The sequence below is a fragment of the Ambystoma mexicanum genome, chromosome 9 (genome assembly GCF_040938575.1).
Source record: "Ambystoma mexicanum isolate Mex_15411 chromosome 9, UKY_AmexF1_1, whole genome shotgun sequence".
Lineage (NCBI taxonomy): Eukaryota > Metazoa > Chordata > Amphibia > Caudata > Ambystomatidae > Ambystoma > Ambystoma mexicanum.
This window is the reverse complement of record NC_090931.1, coordinates 797000356-797025589: the sequence shown is the minus strand read 5'-3', so window position 1 is coordinate 797025589 and position 25234 is coordinate 797000356. Positions and strand designations below refer to the sequence as shown.

Sequence of the window (25234 nt, the reverse complement as noted above, 5' to 3'; positions counted from 1 at the left end):
CACGCGCATGGCATACCTTCTTCTCTCTCTCCTTGGTCTGTCTTGCCCTGACTCTCTTTCTCTTGGTTCTGGGTATGTCTGCCTGGTGGCCCCTGCGGGCTTGCGCTGGGGTGTGTGCCCAGCGGCGTCCCGCTTTTCACTTTGGTTTTGATGGGCATGTCTCTGGCTCTATCCCTCCCTTTGTCTCAGAAGAGCCTGCAGACCGATTTGAAGTGACTCTCCTCGCCACAAGTGGTGCAGCATTGGCCAATGGCCGGGCAAATGCCTTCATGGGGTTACTCGAAACCACATTTGGAGCAGAACAGTTCCTCAGACTTTTTCTCGAGTTGGAGTCTGCAGATGCTTTCTCTTGATGTGGCATTTCCAAAACTCTCAATTTGCGAGTCAATGGATCTTTCAACTCTGGCTAGTGCTAGGATTTCTTCAAGTGTGCAGGGTTTCTGTAGGAATTTCCTCTGGAAAGTCTGTGACTCGCACCCTGCAATGATCTGAGACTGTAAGCTTCCGTGTTGGAATAATTGGCAAAGTCGCAGTGTTTCATTTTTGTGCGCAGGCGCATTACATAGGCGTCCATGGTCTCACCCTTGATTTGCTAAGTGCAGTGAAATAGATGGCTCTCGTAGTCCATATTTGTGTTTGGTGTGAAGAATGCAGCCAGAGCATCCTTCAGGTCTTGGATGGAGTCTATGGAGCCAGGAGGCATCTCATCAATGATGTCGCGGGTGACGGAGCCCACCGCAAGCTTCAATAGGCAAATTTGTCATGCGTCTGCAATGGGCCCAGTGGCCCCCATGTATAGATCAAAGTCACGTATCCATTTTGTCCACCTTGGACCCATGTTACTAGTGTCTGTAACATCAAATACCCCTGGCATTTGGGCTGCCAGGGTGTCTGGTTATCGATACGGCGCTTGATCTGGCACTTGCGGGCCTGGTGTTGGGGGTCCATTGCCTTGATCTACTGCCCCTTGATCGTCTTCTTGGCCAGACATGGTGTCTCCTCTGGCGCTTGCCCGCAGAGAACTTGTTAGGTTGTTGGAGTCCCTTGCAGGCTTCCACCCTGCTCTGATATCCGCCTACTTCAGGCACAAGCGCCATCACTTTTTGAGGGTCATGTAGCGGGGCCCCCTTTGTCTGCATGCCCTTCCTCTCATGGGGCCTTGATGGGGGTATCACCACCCCTAGAATGTTCTCTGAAGCACGATGGCCGCCTTCTGCATGCACGAACACCATCTGCTTAGTGTCCCAGTGGGCGGGGCCTGACCCTTGGCTCACCCGTGTTTCGAGCCTCCTTGTGAGGCTGGTTGCAGATCACCGCTGCGGCCCGGGCATGTGTGGGGAGGCCTCTGACTCTCCCGTCGGGCGTGGCCACCTCTTTCACCGACGTGGCCCAGGATGGTAGCATAGTCTCCCCGCTGCAGCTCCTCTCACTGCCGTGGCCCAGGGCGTAGTTTCTTCTGCTGTGTTGCTCCTGCTGCGCGGCTTCCTGACAGCCCGCGCTGCTTTCCTCAACATAGCTCCAGTGTAGCGATGTCACCGACCGGGGTGACGGGGCTTTGCTCTCCGCCCCCCCGCAAGCCCACCTTGCCGGCGCACATCGCCTCCATGCAACTGCACTCAAGTTTGCTCTGTTCCGCAGCAGCCCGTCCCCCCCAGGCTGCCCGCCTCATCACCAGTGTTTTGGCTATGGTTCTACCCATTGTGGGTGCCGTGGCGCACGTGGAATAAGGCACGGACACGGAGCTGTATGAACTACGTCTTTCTTTATTCAACTTCCACTTAGCTCTGCCCTTTGTCCCCACCCCACCCGTCACTTCCCTTCCCTCCCGTCATTGACCCTTCCCGCCCTCCCGTGTCCATGGGAACGTCAACGTGACACTAACCTAGTATCTTGTGCCTTAGGGATATTTGGAGGAAAACTGCCCTAACCTGCATTTTCATAGCTACTCCACGTTCACAGCGTGGCTCACTGGGATGATCTCTAACCCAGCGAAGCGGGGTTTGGAGATAGGTAAGAGGTGGGTCAAGTTATAAGTTAAGGCATAAGATGTATATTGTGTGTCTGCCTAGACCTGTCTCCCCATAAGGCGTGTAATACCACTGCCCTGCTACATATGTACCTTGAAGACCATGTAACTTGGTCTTCAGGGCCCATAACTCCATGTGCGCCCCTCGCGCTAGGTCTATAAAGATTAATTACAGGTCGGTAATCATGTTACTCCGCTCCTGGCTGCCCTTACGTCCATTCACCTGTCCAACCGTCCGTTTCTCGATGTTCCTGTTGCATGGAATCATCGTGCAGATTTTAACTCCAAGACGCAGGACGTTACACACTAGATACACACGGGAGATAGCAAGAGGGGAATAACATTAGGGATGGTTTGAAATAATATTTGATACACATAACTGATCTATAATGCTCAACATTACAACACAGTACTCGTGTCTTCTCTGTTCACAAAAAGCGACTCTTCACTGACTTTTAAGAGGAACTGTTTCTGACAAGCGCCACTTTACACAGTCTTTTCATATTAGAAGCAAACACTGCACCAAAACGTGTTGTAGCGGCAACGTCAACTTACTGTAGATGACTCGCAGGTCGGCAGTTCAGTATTTCCATGTGCAAATAATTGTTCCTTCGAGCGCTGCCAATCGGAGCTCTGCTTTCAGTCACCCTGCGGGATTTGACGTTACCTGCAACGGTATTTGCTAACTCGCCTGTGATGATGTGTGATTCAGGAAGTAAATGAACACCCAGAGGCTTCAGCTCCTGTGGCAGGTGAGATGGCTTTCCTTGATTACCTGGGGAGTGATGATTCATGGTCGAGGTCGCGTGCTCTGCCACTCTTGGACCCCTACATCCGGATTCAGCAGTGCCCAGAGGAACCCACGGGACCATAAGCCTCTTAAATCACGACCGAAAAGAGTAGGTTCCCGTAACTTCTTGCACAGCAGAACAGAGTTTGACAGTCATGTGACAGCACAGTGCTGCTTGTATTCAAATGAAAAAGTAACACTTTCGTGTACGTTATTTGTCCAAAGTTGTATTTTGGAACAGTAGTATGTTGTCAAATGTTTCATTTTAGATTTTTATATAAAGAAGTAACTTCACTAAACCCACGTATTGGCAGTTGTTTGAGTTTGCTTCGAGGCACTACTTTGTAAGGATAAGGTTTCCAGTATTGTTTTCATGTAACACATTAATGCGTGCTGGGATTTTTAGTGTTTGTTAGCTTCATTTTAATGTTGAACACCTGGACTTGTTTCTGAGCTCCTACACTTACTGTCTCATTATCTTCAGTTATGAAATGGTGTTTTGGCAGGTTTACTGTTTTACATGACAGACAGTCTTATGTACACAACAAGGGTTTATAGTCATAATATCGAAAAAATAATGTCGAATTACAAAAATGTCGAAAAAAAAATGTCGAATTCAAAAATGTCGAAAACACATACATATAATAGAAAAAGTCATTAAATCGAAAATAAAATGTCGAAAAAAAAATCGAAAAACCAATGTTAAAATAACTGTAAAATGTCACACATACTAACGTTTTTTATTGGGGGGGTCCCCCCAAACCCCCCATCCCAAACCCCTACCCCAACCCTCCACTCCTCCCCATCCCCCCCAACACCCCCCATGGATATACCTTTAATTTTTTAAAAAAAGTATTTAATAAAACATTAATTAAATAATTAATTATTAAAAAAACCCATCCCAAACCCCCCCTTCATCCCCATCTCCCCCACCCACCATGGATATACCTTTAACCATTTAAAAAAATTCTGTTTTATAAACTATAATTAATAATTTATTTAAACATTAATTCGAAAAAATATTGAAAAAAATTCGACACTTTTGTAATTCGACATTTTTATTTTCGACATTTTTTTTTCGACATTTTGACTTTCGAAAATATTGTATTCGATATTATGACTGGACACCCACAACAAGCAACAACACTGTGAGGCAGGCTGGATTTCATGTACTAGTTATTCAGTTTCATGAATACAAATGAACCAGAAGGGGACAGTGCTGGACACTCATGCTGGTCATGCCAGCACATTTCGCCATTCAACCTGGATGTTGTTGATCATGCTCCGCTACTGTAATGAATGGCAGGATTGCTGCAGTAGGGTGGGTGGCGAAAGCATTTGGTGCAGGCAGTTTAGTAATTATTTTGGTCGCATTTGTCCATGACTTTGCTATATGAAGCCAGCAGGATTTCTGTGGGTAGATATTACAAACGTTCAACTTGATTATATAATCAAAGGAAATTGGGAACTGGGATGATGTGTTTAAAAAAGCAGTTAAATATTATCTAACTGCCATGCTATGTTATTTTGGTGGTATTTGTAAATCACACTTCTGCCATGGGTGTTGCACACATCATCTCCAATGAGAAGGTGGGAGTTGCAGCCGCAGCCCTAAATGTGTTTATACTGGGGGGCTGGGGGCAAGGGGATAGAAGCAGTAGGCAGCAATATGAAATGGAACAGACATGCTACAAACTATTTGGGCCCTGGAACTTATTTATTTACAAATTAAGCATTGAATCCAGGACTCCAAGTCCCAAAGCTCAGGACTGGACTTGCATCTACCAAATGAAATATGGCAAGTTGTCGGCCTGTATGCAGATGGCCCTTTGTTGCTGCTGCACGCATCACTTTTCAAGTCTTAAGCTTTCATTGACCATACCAATGCCGTCTGGGAGATGTAGTCCTGTCCACGTCAGATGAACCGCATCTGATTCAATGTTCTAGTAAAAGTAAACCCAGAGGAGGACGTTTGTAATGGTGTTCTGGGGCTATCTGTTCAATATGGTTTAAATGATTTCTAAAATGAGGTTCACAAATATAGTGGATCGGTTGGTGCACAAAGGAATTGCAGAAAATGATTGTCTTGAAAAATCATGGAGTTTTGTTTTTAAACAGTTGTTTTAACACTATGCACTCATTACACATTTCTGCAAGGGTTCTACGTGCTTATGTACACTTTAATTTGAAAGTCTGCCAATTTGTTCAACAATTTTTGGTCAGCCTGAAATCAACATATTTGTTTTTGTTTCGGTGGGTACCACCCCCGTGTGCCCCTCCCTGTCCCGCTCCCCTCCCCCACCATCTACCCCAACCTTCTTGCTCCTCTATGCCCACATACACATATTCATATATGCATTTTATCGAATCGACCAAAAGTGCTTGACCAAACTGTAGGCTTTCAATTGAAAGTCCATGCAACAACAGGTTGGCTAGCAAGGGCGTCTGCATCCTTTGGCTCTCCAATTGTTTTGTTCTACCTCTCCCCAGAGCTCCTGCCAATATAGCCAGAAGGGATTGGGGGAGGGAGGGGGCGATCCTGGGAGTCTTAGTCAAAAAGATTGTGAGTGCCATGGGTTGCAGACCCCTGGGACAGAAGAATCATAACTGGGTGCTTCCTTGCAAATCAGCCATTCCCAAAGTGCAGCATAACAAATGGGGTTGCATAATGTCTCTGGCAGTTAATAAGCCACCGTGTGCTCCAGTACTAGCTGTATGCAATGTTATGGTGGACTAATGAAGTGCAACATTATTCTGCTAGAGTGGCTTCTTGGCACTCTATTCAGAGGCATGGTTAGTGCCAGTTGACGAGGGAGCGTGAGGATCCTGAGTGTTCATTTGAATGGTCGATGTTGGCTAATTCCTTAATGACACACATTATTCCCCATTGCACTAACCATTCTTACCTGCCTGAGTGAATGCTGTGACAACCCATGCAAAGCATGATTGTGTGGACTTCTACCACGTCTGCCCAGTCCACTTCCTCTCTGCATGGACTGTTTTTGGGTTCTACGTGATTTCTTTGAATGTTTTTCATTGAAGTATCTATTTTTTTACTGGAAGATTTTGCCGCAAATATATGCAGGGAAGACCCCCTCTTTAATCCCCCTAGATTAATTATTCACCTAAACCCAACCCTGCATATATTTGCCTAAAAATCTGTTGTTAAAAATTCGATGATTTCTACCTCGATTAAATCTACTTCCGCAAAAACTCCCTATCCTGTGTTTTTGCATGTGCGGGAAACCCTGCATTGTTCAGAAATCCTCATTCCTGAAGGCATGGTCGTCTGGTCCCCACAAAATGTGATAAATCTGGGCAGATGACACACAGTTATAAATGAGGCATAATGTGCAAAAGCGACTATGGCCGCAACAATGGCCACTGTCACGGCTCATCTTTGTATGAGGTGGATGGCCTAGTAGTCTAAGTTCCATCACAAAGAGCAAAGACGACCCTACTGTTCCAATTGTGCCACCGTCCTTTGACTACATTGTTTTGGTACAATGATCATTAATTATTAAGGAGCATAACATTTCCTATCCTATGATGGTTACACAATGTGAAGATCTATTAAGGGGCCTGGATTTGAATGAGGAAGATTTGCTTCTCTGGCCTCGTTATGTAAAGTGTTCTCTATATCAGGCAGACTGGATTGTCACAATTGAGAAGTTGTGGTACACCTCTTTGGTTCACTTGCAGTATGAACACAAACATTGGGCGCGATAGCCCCCTATTTATTGCGATGTCCGAATGGATATGTGAGAGGAGCATTAATGCGTTTCAGGTTTAACATCTTGCCAACAAGGGAAATTATGGAACGAAGAGGGGTGATTTGGAAGGAAGCCTCTTATTGCAAACATCGTGGCATATATAGTCATATTTAATTGGTTAGCGGCCACAAGGAAATGTACTTCTTATGATTTCCCATTGAAAGTCTCAACTAAGAACTGCACATTAATTGTTAGGATTCACAAATGACACTTTTGGTGATTCCGAAGAGCTGGTCCACAAAGTCAGTTCTGCAATGGTACTGGGAAGAGAGCATGGTATACAGCATGGCTGTACGCTATCTCATAATAACAACAAAAAACTAAAAGAAATGAGTCTGACAATTCCCTACATCTGTACAGTGATAACATTGGTTGAGCGGATCAGATCCTGGTGCTCAGATGATTGAGGAGTCCACCCAGTCTGTGAGGGTTTCACCAGGATTGAACACTGGTTGCGGGTAAACCTGGGCGAACTTTCTCAAAAGCAATCCACGTGCTGCCACAAATCTCCTAATGAGAGTCAGGTAGGTTTTGCCCACTATTTATCACACTATTTAGCTTTGTGTGCATTAGAAGGGAAATCTTCTGGACAGAAAATAATGAGCCATGTTTGAAGAGGCAGGATGAGGACGGGAACCGATATGATTATAACACGCACGGACCCAGGTATCGAACCTGTGTTGCTCCGTGTCGTTTTGTTTCCAAGGCGAGCACGTTGCCTCTTAGCCATCCTCCCGGGACATATACATAGCATCTTTAGTAATTAAGAATATGAAGCACTGGGTTGTAAGACTGTATGTAATTGCAATCTAATATACCCTAACTCTGATTTAAACTGCTGCTGAAGCATTTGCACAGCCTGAAGAAAGCTAGCCATCAAAAACATCACCCCGGCCCTCTCCCGACCAGCATACTGCTTTAGTTCATGGCAGCTGACCCAATTATGATTCATTACATTCCCGAAAGCTATGCTTTGTAGTATAGACCCCACAAGAAAACAATAACTAAGAAAATGGTGCTTAAAAATATTGGCAGTTTGGCAGAACAAAATAAACCGTTAACAACTGCGGAAGAGTGCAAGGCCCCCTGAAAGCTCAAGTAAATGTTCCAGACACTGATCCAAAGAGTGAGGTACATAAATACACACATCCAGAGACAGCACAGAAGGACTATGAGAGAAGTCTGTCATTCTCTGGAGCCATAAAGTGAGGATATGAGCAAACGTAACACCAATGTATTGCACCTGCATTTCGAAAATATATGCAGTATGGGCATTTTCTCAAATTGTGAGCACAGACCACGCAAGAGAATCAAACTTGGAACTATTTTAAAGGGGCTTGGGAATCGCCATGTTATTTTTTTGACAGTATTTCTCAATCTCAAAGTCTTTAGGAACTTGAATCAAGTTCCAACATGCATTCTTTTTACTTTTAGTCAGCTCCTCAATAATATCTAGGAACTTGAGCTCCAAGTTCCAGTATACAGAGTTCCCTTCACAACCAGGTTCTTGATGCCTCTAGAAAATGTGCCATCAAGTTCCGGTATGCAATGTCCCTTGTTACAATCTGTTCCCCAATGTCTCCAGAAATGATGCCTTCAAGTCCCAGCATGCAGGGTTTTGCTGTAAAACCCGTTTCTCGGTGTGTCTAGGAACTTTACTTCAGAATCCAGTATCCAATGTTTATTTGTACTGAGTAGCCCCGTGAAAGTTGCCTTCAAGTTCTAACATGCAGTGTGCCTTAATACATAATCCGTTGTGAATGTCTGTCTAGGGAATTGTCTTCTAAGGTCTATCAGGAAACAGTCCTTTGTATACTTAATGTCTCAATGACCCTAGTAATTTGTTCCACTGGCTGGGTTCCAGCCAGTAGCCTTTCCTCTCAGCATCATTTTCTCCCCTGGCTCTAGAAGCTTACCGTCCAATAGCCTCTTGCCTCACAATCATTTGCACAACACACTTAACTGGATTGTTACTGAGACTTCTGCTTACTGTCTTGTGGTCCCTTCCTTAGTTTTCCTCCTCAAATGTCAGTTCTCCGTTAACCTCTCTCCAGTCTGTAATCCCACTCTCCTCCCCTCGAGCTGGTCACTCACACCAACCTCACCATCAAGAAATCTTCTGGTGGTTCTGCCTGGGGGTAGCACATCTAGTGTTTTGATTTTGTCTCTCACTCTCAACCCTCGTGTGCATCGTCTCAGTTTGATGTTTTCAGAGGCTTTTTCTTATTTAGTTCTCACCACCACATTCCGGCTCTGTGTCTGATATCTGGCATCTGTCTCTCTCTCGCACACGGCCAACCAGGTTGCACGCTCTACAGTGTTACCAGTGTCGTCGGCAGATCTTCACTGTTGGGAATTCTCTTCTCCCCCGTCTTGTTCACCTTCTCCACTGCCCTCATCCCTAGCTTCTCTGTCCTTTTTCTATGCCACAGTTCCACAGGCTGCACCAAATGTTGAAGAAAGGTGTTGAACTTGCTGCCGCGGACCGCAGTGAACATCAATGGGAATCCACTCTGACTGGTTTCTGAACCCCATACAACACCTAACTTCCTACCTTGCTACCATCAACACCACCAGAAGGTTCCCACACAGACATTGCTGTCAATGGGCCAAAGGAGGTAACTATCACAGGTGTCAGCAGTTATTCTCCCCCCCCCCACACACACACATTGAATTAAATACAATGAAGAGAGAAGAAGCCACTACTTTAAATGCTCGAGAATCCTCGGATATATGTACAATACAGATATGCAGCATACAACTGAAACACCTGGGGAGAGCTTTAGACGTGCAACATGAAAAAGAGACGCCAGCAATTTCTTCCCCAAAATCCCCTTGGAAAATAAACTGTCCAGCTGCAGCTTGTAGCAATAGAATCTCAGTCGCCATGAGCATGAAACAGTAAACAGTAAACCACCATCTTCCTTTGATTTCACCATCTCAAATTGCCATCTTGTATGTTATGGTCAGAGCCACTAAGATGCTCCAAGAGCTTCTCTGGAACCTTGGGACCTCTTGTTCTGTGACTCTTTGAAAGAACTGGCAGCAACACTGTCACCTTCTAACAAACCTGGCTATTAACCATCGCGGCAAAATATCCCGAGCAATATGTCATACTTCAGTCGCAGCGGTGAAGGGGTCCACTCGAGCAGTACTGCCACGCCTGCCATCTCTAACGCATTTTGAAGAGTTTTTTGCTTCACCAGAGAAGGATTCTAATGTACTAATGTCTATTTTCAAAGGAGTAATAAATAATCTTTAAGGACGCTTTGGTTGATATCAAAGACTCGCATGGATGCACTCAAACCTTCCTTCAACCACTGCTTAAAACTAAAGCCACACAATGTCGAAATAAGACTGTATGGGACCATGGTGAAAAAATAACACAAAAGCTACAAACGGCTGAAAGGTGGACAAAATGTTGGCTCTGCAGTGCCATTCCGTCAATTATTTTGTGTCCCAATTGAAAGCGTCTCCTTGACATGTAATGTTTCTGTCTTGGATATTATATGATATTTTATTTATATTGCGCCCATAGACAAGTGTTTCAGAGTGCGACGAGGCAGTGGAGGGGAAAAGGGAGGACAAAACAGCGATCTTACTAGGCCCCGTGACATTGAAAACGTGCAGGTGCAGGAGAGAAGGGAAGGGGGAAAGTGCAAAGGTGTTGGGAGCAGTGGAAAGTGCTGAACATGGGAATTAAAACAACAAACAACAACAACAAATATTACTGCCAACAAGTGGTAAGTGCGAGAAAAGGTGCAGACAACGGGTTTCAGATAAGTGCAAGAAGGGGACTGTAAGGTTGCAGATACAGACCCAAGTGCAAGTGTTGCCAGGAGGCAGTGCAGATGTGCGGCAGGATAGGCAGGGATCTGGGCCCGAAATCAGAGGGTAGCCAGGTGCCGAAACAGAGAGAGGTCCGCGTGGGAGAAGAAGAGCAAAGGCAGAGGCAAAGAGGGAGGTCTTGAGGCATTTCCGGAGCCGAAGATGGTTCTCCTCAAGTTTCAGGGAGGCCGGGAGGCTGTTCCAGAGGGAGGCCCCAGCCGAAGAAAGAGATCTACCCCCAAATCGTTGCTTGGAGAAGCGGCTGACCCTGAGGGAGTTGGAGGTGGAGGAGTGAAGAGCTTGAGCGGGAAGGTATTTACAGAGGGAGAGTTGAAGGTATTGCGGACCCAGGCCCCAGAAGGCCTTGTGGGCAATGCAAAGGGTCTTGAAATTAATCCTTGCAGCCACTGGGAGCCTATGAAGAGATTTCAGGGCTGGAGAGATATAATCCCTGTGCTTGAGGCCAAGGACAAGTCTGGTAGTCTTGTTCTGGATGAGTTGCAAAGGGCGGAGTGTAGAGGCAGTTAGATTTAGAAAGAGGCTGTTACAGTAGTCCAGCCTAGAAAGAACCAGAGCACTAAAGACAGTAAGTTTCTGGGGGAAGGAGAGGAAGGGAAGAATACCTCTGAGGAGGTGCAGTTGATAGTTTGACTTCTTAGAGACATCAGAGATGTGTGTAGAAAAGGAAAGTGTGGAGTTGAAGATGACCCCAAGGTTCTTAGCTTCACGGGTGGGAGCAGGGAGAGGGCCAAGGGAGGCCGGCCAGAGAGTGATAGGAAAGGAAGGAGTGGGTGTGCCGATGGGGAGGATCTCAGTTAAACTGGCATTTAGACAGAGGTTCTTAGAGGCACACAACTCTTGGATAGCAGACAAACAGTCAGAGATGAGAGGTGGCAGAGGAGAGCCTTAAAATGACCTGACTGTCATCTGCATAGCACTGGGCATTGGAGCCGAGAGCAGCAATGCAGTGGGCGAAGGGTGCCAGATATATTGGTTGAAAAGCCAGGGAGAGAGGTTAGACTCCTGGGAAACACCACAAGTAGAGAGTGAAATAAAGGAAAGGAAGGACCCAAGTTGCACTTGGGAGGATCGGTTAGAGAGGAAGGAGGCCAGCCAGCACAGGGTCTGATCAGTGATACCCAGATTATCATGGAATCGGTTGAGCAGGATGGCAGGGTTGACCGTGTCAAAGGCAGAGGAGAGATCAAGTAGGATGAGGACAGATGGGATATTAGAATCAAGGTTGGAGAGCAGGTTTTCACGGATGTTTAGGAGAGCAGTTTCTGTACATCTGGCTGCTCTAAAGCCAGATTGATGGTCATATAGACAGCCAACAGAATCAGTGAGGAGATTAAGCAGGGAGATGGCCAGCTTTTCTAGGAGTTTGCCCAGGAAAGGAGTGACAGAGATTGGGTGATAGTTGGCCGTAAGGGAGGGGTCCGCAGTGGGTTTCTTGAGAAGAGGGTGCACAAGAGTGTGCGTCAGAGGGAGGGGAAGGCTCCAGAGGCAAAGGAGTGGTTGTAGAAGTCGGTCAGGGCAGAAGCAAGGGTGTCAATATGGTCCTTGGTGGTCTTGGACGAACAGGAAAGGACCTGTTTTGACAATACTTTCATAGATCAGACTTGGCTGGAAATCTCATCTGGGGAGAACAGAAGAAAGGAAGAGAAGGAAGGAGGAGAGGTGGCTGCAGGGGGGCCTGAGGTGGCGGAAAGAGAAGATGGAAGAGGAGGAGAGAAGATGGAAGAGGACGAGAGGGTGGACAGGATGTCCTGAGTTTTAGAGATGAAATTAAAGGCCAAGGCCGTGCAGAGGGCTTCGGAGGGGATGGGAGAAATCGAGACTGGAGCAGGATTTTCCAGCTCCTTGCAGATTTTAAAGAGTTCGGCCGAACTCTTCATTGTATCTTATGTATATATATAAGATACAATGAAGAGAACAGTTAAGATTAATATTAAAGAAATGTCACATTGTATGGATAAAGTGGAGAAGGTGTTTCCAATATTTAATTTGGATAAAAGAAAATCGAGTTCACACTCCATTTCACTGTTAGTCTAATGTATGCAAACCCCTTCTAAATTAGCACACTGCTAATTGAACTATACGTTTAATTTATTTATTTGTAGGATTCATAAAATGCCTCACAATACAGAAAACAATTCAACAACAACCTGCCTAGTGACTTTCTGCCTTCCTATTAACAAGGACCATTGTCATATTTCTTTCAACAGATAGATGCTGTCATTCAATGGCCCGTTTTTGTTGACAAATCATGTTTGTTCTTCCTCAGGGCAGGTTGTGAGTGTTTTAAATTCTTCTTGGTCTGTACAAATGAGTATGTCATGGACTTGCAGCCTTATCCATAGCAAACGTACACCACTTCATATGAAAAAAAACAGTTCACAAAATTAGAGTTTTAACTATTTTAGCAAGGTTTTACATAAAATGGATTACCAGAGAAATTAAGTGAAAACTCAAATGTTTTGTTATGTTATGTTATTTTATCTTATACCGCCCCAAAGCCCGTAGGCATCCAGGCGCCGAGAGACAGAAACATGCAGGCTACCTATGAGGAGAGGGGCTACTAATGGAAGAGATAGGTCTTCAACTGTTTCCTGAAGGAGAGTAAATCCTTGGTCTTACGCAATGTAGCTGGTAACGCATTCCAGGCCTTAGCGCCTTGGATATGAAACGCTCTGCCCAGCCCACGGGATCGTTTTACACAATGTTGGACTAGTAAGAGATCTTCCGCTGATCCGAGCCTTCTTGAGGGTTGGTAAACACGTATAACATCCTTCAAATAAATTGGTGCAGTCCCAAAGATGCATTTATGGCAGATGGTGAGTAGCTTAAACTGAATTCTGGCCTCAACAGGAAGCCAATGTAGCTTTTCCTTAGCAGCAGTAATTGGTTCTGAATATTTCATTTGGTAGATGATACAAATAGCTTTATTTTGTACCTTTTGGAGTTCAAGGATGTTGGCTTTACTTGCCCCACATAGGAGAGCATTACAATAATCCATGCGTGGCAGAATAACAGCTCTCATCAGTTTAGTACGGTTTTCAATGGAAACAAGTGGGGCAACCTGTCTGAGCACTTTAAGATGGTAGTTAGTGCTCTTTGCTATGGCAGCGACGTGAGCTTCACAGTCTAAGCTACTCTCCATGAAGGTACCTAACGTTTTAACTTTCTGTACAACTTTTATATCACTACCATCAATTCTGAAACCTGAGTACGCCTGGTCCAGTATAGTTAGTACCTGACGGGGTCTGTATAGCATGAGCTCAGTCTTTAAGGCATTAAGGCAGAGCCAGTTTGTAGACATCCACTTTTTTATCAGTTGATATACCATATCTACCAAATTTTGGTCTGTGTCATGATTACCCGTGATGTCAAGGACCAATTGGAAGTCATCCGCATAATTGCAAAAGAAAATCTGAAAGAATTCCAGTTCATTGCAAAGGGGGAGGATGTAAATAATAAATAATAAAGGGGAGAGACAGGCCGCTGTGGAACTCCACAGGTCAACAGTTGTGGTTCCGACGCACAGTCCCCCCAGTATACCTGCGATCGACGACCCTCTAGAAATGATCTTAGCCATTTTATGGCATTTGCAGAGAGGCCCCGACTGCATTCTCTCAAGAAGTATGTTATAATCAAGCAGGTCGAAAGCTGCCGATAGGTCCAACACCATCAGCAGCCCCGACCTGCTTTCTTCTATCTTAGAAAGCATAGGAGTCTGCAGGTCCAGGAGGGCGGTCTCAGTGCCATGATGGCTTCTAAAACCTGACTGTTTAGTATGAAGTATGTCAGCCATTAATACATAATCCTGCAATTGGATGGTTGCAACCTTGTCTATAAATTTGAGTAGAAACAGGGTATTCGTAATTGGCCTTAAATTGGCAGCATCAGAGGGATCCAGTCCAGCTTTTTTTAGTAGAGGTGAGACTGCAACATTTTTCAGTGGCTGAGGGATTTTGCCTGACCGAAAAGAGGCATTTGTGAATCTACATAGGAAAGGCGCAAATTGCTCTTTGTGCTCCAAGATGATTTTGGATGGGAGAAGTTCACCTGGGCATTTGGTAGGCCGCATAGATTTCATAATATTGATAATTTCTACTACAGTGGTTTCCTTAAAGGTGAAACCAACTGCAGGTTCAGTTTTGGTGACAGTTTTGGGCATAGAATTTTGTTGAGTATCCCTTGGTTTGGCATCAGGTTGTGATACCTGACTGGACAGCAGTAAGTCTTAACTGTGGGCGATGGGAGAGTCAGAGTTTCCTGCTTAATTTTATCTTGGGCTTTGCGTAGTTTATCCACAAAAGCTTTCTGCACACAATTGCAGTCCTCAATGGTGGGTTTAATAGTGGAACCACAAGCGGTGGGTTTTTCCCAAGATCTAAAAAGGCGAAAAAGTTCTTTGGTCTAATCGCCTGCAGAATTGATTTGATCATTATAATAAGTTTTCTTGGCCTCGAGAATTGCTAATTTGTACTGCTTCTCTTTTAGCTTCCAGTCCGACAAGTTGGCCATAGAACCATCTTTACGCCGGATATGTTCAGCCTGCCTTTTACTTGCTCTGAGGTCAACCAGGGAAGGAGAGAACCATTTCTGGCGATTTGGTAAATCCCTGACCAACTTATCTTTCATCGGAGCGAATTGATCAAGCATATAAGTGGTCAGTTTATTATATTTGTCTATTAATGACTCAGGATCATCGGTATCCTTGGTTACGGTCATCAAAGAATGTAGGTAATTAGCTAAGACGGGTGTGGTTATATTTTTTAAATTTCGGACTCTAACTGGATGCATGGGGACATGCACTCTGCGCGCAAGGGCTGGAAGCCGCAAAGCACAGGTGACGAAGGAATGATCAGACCAAATACATGGTGTGGTCAAAATATCTTCGACGGATAAGTTACTGCTGCCAACCCAGTCCAAGATGTGGCCCTTATTGTGTGTTGGGTCAACATTATGGATTGTGATATGGTGGTTAGCCAGCATTTTTTCTAATGACAAAGCTTCCGTGTCTCTCCTGTCACCTTTCCAGCGGTTGAAATCACCCAAGATGACCAGGCCAGTATTGGAAGTTAGCATAGGCGAGATGAGATTAACTAAATCTTCATTAAATTTAACAGAAACCTCAGGAGGTCTATAAAGAAGAACCAAATTTAAGGTAAAATTGGGGTTGGATGTCATCTTAATGTGTATCATGTCAGTCCCACAACATTCAATTTGAGCTTTATAAAATCCTAGGTATTTATTACATGTGATGGCCACTCCTCCTCCCACTGCCCCTTCTCTGTGTTTTCCGAAAAAAGAATAGTCAGGGGGGGTCACCTGCTCTATGGTAGGTCCATGGGAGTCAGTAAGCCATGTCTCAGTGAGACACATGTCTCAGCGAGACCACTTTATGTTCCAATATATAATCATACATGTCCAAAGAGTGTTTAACTACAGACCGGGTATTAAGTAGGGCAACCTTAAGTAAGGACTCAGGCCCCTGATTTGGGAGAGGGCCTGGGGTATGGCTTACAGAGTTATATTCCGGTATAATACACACGTCCTTACCTGGAGGTGCCATGAGTGCAGGGCAACAAAAAGGTAAGTGGTGTGGCACGTCTGCGCGTCCCAGCACAGACCCGCTAGTTCCGTTCACGCCGGCGCGTTCGTGCCCGGGGACGGAATAAGAGGAACTACAGGGCTGCTGGGTAGTGTAGTCTTTTAGTGGCGCCCGCACGTGTGTGCCAAGGATCCTCGGAACAAACACACAGTCGGCGTTTCAGGCAACAAAGTTTCAAAGGTTAATACAAAAGAACTTCGAGCAACTTCAATTATTTTCCCACAGCAATAATACAAATATTTTGATTCATTGCAACTGTCCCATTTCAGGTTTTTCCCATTTGTCTTCCCTCGTAGTTTGTATTTATTTTGATAGGACCCTGGTTCTCAACCTCGCGCTCTCTTGTCGTTCTCTCACACTCCCCTTTTTAGTTTTGGCTATTATGTGGCGCTGAAAGCACTACCTTTAAGCCCAAACTATTGTTATTAAAATAAGAGCTTTAACATAAGAGCTTGAAATAGGGGCTTTGAATATCGGTCTCTAATGCATTTCAATGCAGATGGCATATGGGGATGGATTTGTGTTGTTTGGCTATGCTTCAAACCTATAGAATTTTCCTCCCATTCCCACCCATTTTCCCTCAAACCACACCTCTTTTTGCATTCTTGACCCTTTTGTATTGTTTGTCTAGTTAACTAACGTTGCTGGTGGCGGTAGTGAAATTAAAATTATGCCCGCTTGGATGGCCCTCTCACCCGTGGCTGCAGGAGGCCTCGGAGTAGGGGGTGCCTCGATAGCGCTGAAAGATTCCGAGCTTGAACTGAACTTTTATTTTTAAAAACAGCACGTTCGGTACAGGCAGCCATTGTTTCCTGCTATGCATTGACTGCAGGGATCGCTGCATTGCAGTGACCACAAGCCGATGGGCCTCATTACGACCCTGGCGGAATGGGTTTAACGGCGCGGGTAAAGGTGCCAGCGCCGTTAACCTCATTCCGCCCTATTACGATGTTCCTTCGCGGGACCCGCTCTGGACTTCTGGTCAGACCAGACGTCCTTTGTCGGTCCCGCGAGGGGACCAGCATGCTAACAATGGGCCTGTTACTAACGGGCGCATTGTTAGCATCATCCCCATTCCCGAATGGGGATGGGTTTCTTGAATGAGGAATTACCGGGCCCTCCTAGGTCGGAATGGCCCGGTAATTCCCTATTCAGGGAACCCGGACCCGAGTTCGGAGGCAGATTTGCCCTTATTAAGGGCATGGCTGCCTCCAAACTCGTAATGAGGCCCGATATGTGTTTGTAATGCCGGTGCTTGCAAGCTATTTGTCGCCACTCCTTCCGCATGCGGAATGGACACGACGGGGCATTCGCTGCTGACCCTGCTGCCATTGGGACTGTTTTTGCTTTTCCCGCGAACGCAGTGGTTGCACCGTCCCACATCGATTCTGCTTTTATCTGCAGGTATTAAATATAAACTGTGGGGGCACAGCATGCTTTGGAAATCTGCACAGGGCGAGGGGAATGGATTGAAAACATGATTTGTGCTCGGACAAGCTAATTGGGAAATGCCCAAATTCCCTGGCAGCTGATGTTAAAAGCCCTTGTAATGGGGGTGTGGCCAACGGCAGCGCAACTGCTTTCACACCTAAAAAAGATTGAACACATTATTGGTCCACCCCTGTCATTCCTACAGCGAGTCATGGCTGTCAATACTTTTATTTCAGCTCGGCTGGCTTATCATAACAGCATATACCTGGATCTTTCTGCTAAACCTATTGTGGATCAAGCGCCTCCCACTTATAAGCACCAGACTGGGGAATCAAACTCTACCCTGCACAGCATCATGTTGCTCCCAATGTTAGTGTATTGCCCCCAGAGCTAGCATTTCCAAGACCATTCTGCTAAACGTATAACTTCTCTGGGTTCCAGAATGCGGTGGCATGATTGCTGCTTAGACTCTGCAAACGTGGCCTTCTTTCTGCAGGTCTGGCAACAGCAAGTTCTTTTTAAATACCTGTGTCTAATTCACAAAGTGATGGATGGACATAAACACCTTTTCCTTCCCCAAAGGATCCACTGGTACCACCCCACACTTTCACTTCACTCACAACCAGCTGGTCTGCTTACTATTCCAGGGTATAGGAAAGAAAGAGTTGACAGCCCCTGATTTGCTGTTTGGGATACTAAGATCTGGAATGCCCTTCAAGACCATTCTTTTAAAACTTGCATTCAATGCATGTCCCGCATGCTTCCAGAACCATGGATGAGGCGCATAACCAACCTTTTAGTTAGGTTGCTATTGCGCCAAGATGACCAAGTGGTGGATACATGCATTAGCCAAATGCCTAATATAGCATAACTTTGGATTACAAAACTGATTTAGACCTTGATTAGTGGCTGGGCAGAACTCTGCTTGAGAACGACGTGTAGAATCTCCTCAAGTGTCTCAGTCCAATGTCTCCAATGATGCATTTACAAGGGCCTGTACAATCCACCAGTCTAATGTGTAATCAATGAACTCTCTCTTCCGGAAAATACATTGCAATATAGGGATTACCATCTTCAGCTATTTGTATTAGGTCTCTCCACATACAACCGTAGCGCTTCAGACCGCATCACCAGAATCCAGAATAACTATGTTCTACTGAAGTGTTTTTGTACACCCACATTGTCCATTACCAAGAGCTAGCAGCCTGCGGACGCTACCTTGTGTCCAGATGTGTGAGCTTTCTTGGACACTCAGAGACGTTACTTAATATGCTCCCCTTCTGTTTCACCCACAATGATGTCCTGTTTGCTTTTGCTTGCTATCTACAACACAAGGCATTGCCATGGGCCCCTTTGTTTCCACCTTTGGCAACCTGCTAATGGGATGATGGGGTGAGACCAGGCTATGGCACACAGACAACAAGCCATGTTAAGATGCATCCCCTTTACTCTATAGAAAGGCCCCACTCAGGGAGTGTTGGCATATGTGCATGTCCTGGATCCCAATCGCCTCAACTTTGCCTTCACAGTCGTTCACAACCATGCACCCATTTACTGTCCAGGCGTCACAAATTAGGCCAATGCACGGCATCTCCTGTAAGCTGTATTGTGAAGCAACCAATCCCACATGAGCGTTCCACGGTAAACGCAGCCCCCCCCCCCACATCCCTGAAGTGGAGCATTCACTACGGGAGTGTTTAAGGGTGAAGAGAAATTGCCCTACTCCAGAATGAGCGAGTTCCCGAATGAGAGCAAACGGATTGTGTGTCAGTCCAAACTTGGGCGTTACACATGGAGAGTGATCAACGCTGCATGCAACCGAGAACCAGTGTCTTCACCCACAGAGCACTGCTCCAACATTCATCCACTTATTACTTCCTTCAGTACACAAATACTCCAGGTCACATACATTGGCCATTTCTTCAACAAGCGATGGCTACTTCCCAGGCACATTGCACATTCCCTATTCTCCCTCAGAGACCTGCTCGCCACCAGTCTCTTACCAAAATGGTTGTCACCTCTGCAGTCCAGGGTCTTTTTCTTCAAATGCAGCAGCTGTAACGCTTGCAGTCCTGCTATGTCAAACACCCTTTCATTTATCACAACCAAAGCAAGAACCACTACATTGACAAGAATAGGAACTCTACTACACATTTTGTTGACGTCTGTGTTGTCACATTCCCACCCAACTTTGCATTTTTCACAACTTGATTTTACATTGCTGAAATAAATTGGGGCCACTAGTGCCTCTATTCTATGACAATGTCACTAGGTAGGGCAACATCTAAGGAGTCATTGTTTGCCTATCATGTCCCTCTCTCTTCAAGCCTTTCATGACTGGCCAGGTGGGCGTTTCTTTTTCAGCTGGTATGCACTATGATTATATTGTGAGCCCTTTCTGCCTCCTATTTACTTTGGGCTATTGGGTATCGTAAGCCAAAACTATTGCATTGCAGAACAGATAGAGAGAATGAGGAGGGACACACAGCTTGCAGGTGTTATTTGGTGATTTGCCCACCCATGGACTTCCCATGGCCATGCTGATATTGCCACCCAGTTCCTGCCCCTCTCCGACCAAAACACCTCTTCATGGGAACTCTTTGAGCTCGCTTTTACCAAGCCTTACCATCAAACTTTGCACTTCAAGTGCCTACCAGAGTTTCTCCAAAACAGACCTCTGAGAGTTGACTTAATTGGAACTGTAAGCCTGCTACTCGTGTAATAAAAATGTTTCGGCCACTCCATTTATAAGCACTATGCATGTCTTTCACTGAACTCTAAAAACAAGCATTGGCAAAGCCAACAGCTTTGGCTTGTGTACTTCATCCATTTAATCAATGTAACTTTTCTTTGTCTTGTATAAAGTTACAATATAAATATAGCTGGCGACACTGAAAAAACATAAGATCTGCATTTGGCCATGTACATCGAGGACATAAATAACAATGAATGGCACAAACGCTTTGGCTTTTGTGTCGGCATGGGGAAGTCATTTGCCAGGCACTACTGTAGTGGTATTACCTGGCTCTCGATGGTAGCAGCTACAAAATGGTTTGAGTACCTGATATATAATAGCAGTGCATGGCAAATTCCTAATACTTATACACAAGCCCAAACTGTTGGCTTTGCCAATACTTGTTGATGTTCTGCGTCTGCCTCCTTTTCTCTATTTCCCTCTTCCCTTCGTTGAGATGTTCCATGTTCACAGCATTTTCCTACTTCAACTTGGAATTCTCTATCTCCTCTTCTCCTACTTCCCCATCCCCTCTTCCTCGCTGATCTTTAGCTGTAGCAACTCCTTCCCTCCTTCGGTTTGTGATTCACCCCTCCTCTTGCTCCTTGGTTGTTCACCTTTCTCCTGCTCTCATTCCCCCCTTCATAGATTTTTCATCTTCTCCTTTGTTCTCTGTATTTTTTCCTCAATTTCTCCCCTTTCCTTCCTTACAATCTCTCCCATTGCTCCACTCCCGTCTACAGCTTCTCCCTTCTACGATCCCTATTTTCCCCACTGTCTTCCTCACTCCACTCCAACCTCTCCTCCATATCGCCATCCACTATCCTACTCCTCTGGGCTCTCAAACCATATCCTAACATTACAGGATATTTATATAGCGCACTATAGACCCGCAGACATGAAGGCGCGGACGACAAAGAAATGAAAAGGAAGGCGACAGAGGCCTACTCAACAGGTGAGAGTCTCAGGCCAAGAGATAGAGACAAGACATAGCTCACTAGACCCTAGACAGCAGAAACAACGTAAAGAAGAGAGGAAGGTGTGCCTAGTAATCTCAGTCAAAAAGGAAGGTTTTAAGAGACTTCTTGAACTTTACGAGGCACCCAAGGGTGCGCAAATGGTCTGGCAGATTGTTCCACAGACTGGGCGCCTTAAATACAAAGGCCCCATTTTCTGCCTTAGAGGTCCTAGCTCTAGGTTGCTCCAAAACTTTTTTTGAGTCCGACCTTAAGGATCTCATGTATACTTTGTCGGTGATAAAACATTGGAGATACGGAGACATCATCAGCATTTTGCACTTAAAGGTTATCACCAATGTTATGAATTTAATTCTAGATACCACGGGCAACCAGTGGAGCCCTCACCTGGCCTCCGTTACGTGCTCGCGCCTTGAGAGGCCAACTTCCACTCTCACTGCCCAGTTCTGGACCACCTGGAGTCTCTGTATGACCCGCTTACTAGATCCCAGCAAAAGGCTACAACAGTAGTCCAACATAGCCCCTATTATTGCCCTGGCGATGGTTTCGGCGCTTTTTTGGGAGATGAGAGGCCTCAGGTGTGACAACAGTTTTATTTAGTATACTGCTGAAGATACGACAGAGGACACCCACACTTCCCTCTCTCCAAGTCTGTGGTCATGATTGGGAGACCGTTAGTAGTAGTGTCATTTGGGAGTGGGCTTCTTAACTTGTGCGAGCCAGTGTTTACTACAACTTCCCCAGGTGAATGTATACCTGCAGAAGGCTGTCGCGTAGCTCCATGCACTGAAGCCAAATAACCCTTCACCATCTTGGAGTCAGGCAGTGCTCCGTTCTCAGTATAACATGAAAAAGTAATTTAGACTCCAAGATGGTTCTCCACAGCTGAGTCAAACATATCACTGAATTATCTAATAGCATCTGGGAAAGAACACAAGTCTCCCCTAGGTTCAGAGTGAATAACTCACAGACTCTCTCTTGACCATGTTCGCTTATCTCTCAAGTCGAATTTCTCATATATTATGCTAATTGGACCCTATATCGGTAAACAGAGTTCTTTACATGCCAAAAAGATTCCCTTTTTGTTGGTGCGTTACACTTTATTGACCAGGTCTAGTGTCTTAGTAATTCACTTGGACCATAGGAAAATAGGCTTGGGATGGCGTGTAGCATTAGAGGCTCTCTTGTCTAGCACCTCTGGGGCCTACATCCAGGGGCTCCCAAATCCCATCAATTTGCCTCACCTATGTGATCTCAATTCAGAACGATATTGTCCTCTTTAGTGCCAGGGGTTGCTGATCACTGCTAAAAGTTACCCATAAGGAAGTAAGAATTCTGAAAAGCTGCTATGTGCTGTGGTCAATTATAAAATGTCCACTGAATCCCTTCAAATGACAGGCATTAAAAACATAGACACAAAGAACTATGTTTTAAAGGTCAGTACAGAAGGAGATAGACAGGATCAAATACATTGGTCATGGCTATAGATAACTTTACAGGAAACAAGATCTCAACATCTACTGCTCTGTTGCTCCTAAAGAATAGTTGGAATACAGTAGGTTTGAATAGACCTCTTCTGTGGCTGGAATAGCGGTATGTATCTGCAATGGCAGATATTCTTCTGCATCCTGGATATTTAATGTGTTTGCGTGCAGCAATGTTGACATATTTATGGGTCCCACAATCCAAGGTCTAAGTGGGCTTCAAAAGGGAGGCTTGCGGCACTGAGAAGCAATGTGTCTTGTGTTCAACAACACCACTCCTTGCTACTACGTCTTATATTCAAGTAATGCAAATCTCCCTAGCTTCAGGATCAGTATCTCAGGGTCAAGTACAAGATATCAGAAAAATATACATATATCCACAAGAGGAAAGTAAACCGCCCTCCGCGAGCAAACAAATGTCAAAAGAGTTCCAAACCAAGAATACAAAACCCAGACAGTAATTGTGCACAAGTTTTATTGAAATGGTTAAAAATCAGCAACAACAACACAACAGAGGCAGGACACCATGGGGCAGGTCCTGGTGCATAGCGCTTGTTCACGTAAGGGAGATATGAAATTGCAGCAGTTTAAAAGACCAAAAATAGTCCATTCATTGTGTCTACTAATAATGGAGCCTAGCTCAGTTAAGTATATTAGCCACGGCAGACATCTTTGAGTGGACAAGTAGCTAGTACAGAATGCAAACACAACTAAATGCACAATGATAAAAGCACATTAGTAAAACAGATAACAAAGATAAAGACATACAGTGAATCTCGAAGTGGGCCATGAATGGCAATAATTTTTTGAGCAACAAATAATTACCTACCAAAAAGAAAACCCTAATATACCGCCTGACCATGGGAAAATAGATAGAACACATCAGAATGAACAGCAAAAATTGATGCAAGAACTACAGAGTATGATGATAAAGTATGTGAATACATAGATGTTTACAATTGATAAAATGGTAATGCATACAACAAGGCATAAGAAATGTGATGATAGAAAAGTGCATGAATATTAACATTTGATAAAATACTGATGTATAAAGAAAGCATAAACGGTGCCAAGGAGTACCATAAAATCAATACATATGACAACTACTCCTTAAAGATCTGATGAATGTGAAAGCAAGACACAGATACCGTAGGAATCAGACAGCTGAATATTAAAGTGCAAATGCATAATAATATTGCTAAAAGGAGGTTGGCGAAGGCTTAGGAGTCTCTGAGGAAGCACAGCAAAATAAAGTGCAAATGCAATAGGCCATGGATAGTAGCATGATGGACCAACCAAGGGTAATACCTGATAAATGCAGGAAATCACTAATAAACCCAAAGGGGGATCATCAGCAGCAATTACTAATTGTAAACACCTTCAAATATACAAGAGTTTCTGTGCAAAGTAAGCAAAAGAAAATGCTTTAGTCTAAAACCACGAGGGACCCACATAAGCACTGAGATGGTAACTCATAAGCAACCTCAAGATAAAGTGCCAGTGCAACATAGCTATAAAGTACAGATGCAAAGAACAGCAGTTGTGACAAAACCTCAAAGTAAGGTGCCAGCGCAGCATGGTTATAAAGTGCAAATGCAGAGAGCAGCAGTAAATCTAAGAACTATAAGTCAAAACTGACAGCCTAATGATGAACGTCTAATACAAGATACACAAAAACACATATCAGTGGACAAAAAAACCCTATACAGTCCCCCAATATCCTGGACAGTAAAACAGCCAACATCAAAAAATAAGATCTAAATAAAAGTCTGCAGACCAAAGTAAAGAGGGCAAAAGAAAACCAAAAAACTGAAATCCATTAGATAGCGAGCAGAAAAATCAACACAAATATCAAAGACAAATACAGTATAAGCAAATAACACAAATGAAGAAGGACAACACTCTAAATATTTACACTCCAAGGAAGGTGTTAAGCTCCTCATTCACGTTAGGACCATTGGCAGCCTTGGTATCAAAATCAAGAATACATTTTGTTTCAGGTTGTCGCAACCTCAAGGTCCGATCACTTCCTCTGGGATGTTTTGGAACATGGGCTACAGCAAAAGAAAGTTAATAAATGAAAGTCATTGTCATGGGTTTCCCTGAAGTGTTTGGCCATAAGATACGCAGGATCCAAGTTTTTTATGGCTCTCATGTGCTAAAGGATTCTTAATTTCAATGTGCAGATAGTACTGCCGACATACCATTTCCGGAATGGACATGAAAGAACATATACTATGAAAGCAGTGTCACAATTGATCGAATGTTTGATTTCGTATTGAGGTTTGTTGATAGGATATATAAATGATTGTTGTACAGTCGCGTGAACACATACTTTCTATTTTGAACATTTTGAGAAGCCTGAAGAAATAATAGGAAGCCAATTGGTCAGCCCTGAGTTCTTGTTAAGAGGTGGTAGAAAACTCGATACCAGTCTGTCCTTGAGAGATGGCGCTCGTTTGAGTCAATACTGGATGTGTGGGCAGCAAAGGACACAGATCCTTATCCAAACTGAGAACACGCCAATGTTTTTCAATGATCTTTCAGACACTGGAAGAGGCACCATCAAAG

The 25234-nt window shown here is 44.7% G+C and overlaps 1 protein-coding gene across 2 annotated transcripts in view; it reads left to right on the top strand.

Moving 5' to 3' along the window:
* Nucleotides 1–2762: 2762 nt before the first annotated feature.
* Nucleotides 2763–25234, top strand: part of MAP3K13 (mitogen-activated protein kinase kinase kinase 13) — a 635805-nt gene continuing 613333 nt past the window's right edge. For both annotated transcript variants that reach the window (XM_069615749.1, XM_069615750.1), the window contains exon 1: nucleotides 2763–2925. The gene's annotated coding sequence lies outside the window, so the exon portion shown is untranslated. The remainder of the gene's footprint in view (nucleotides 2926–25234) is intronic.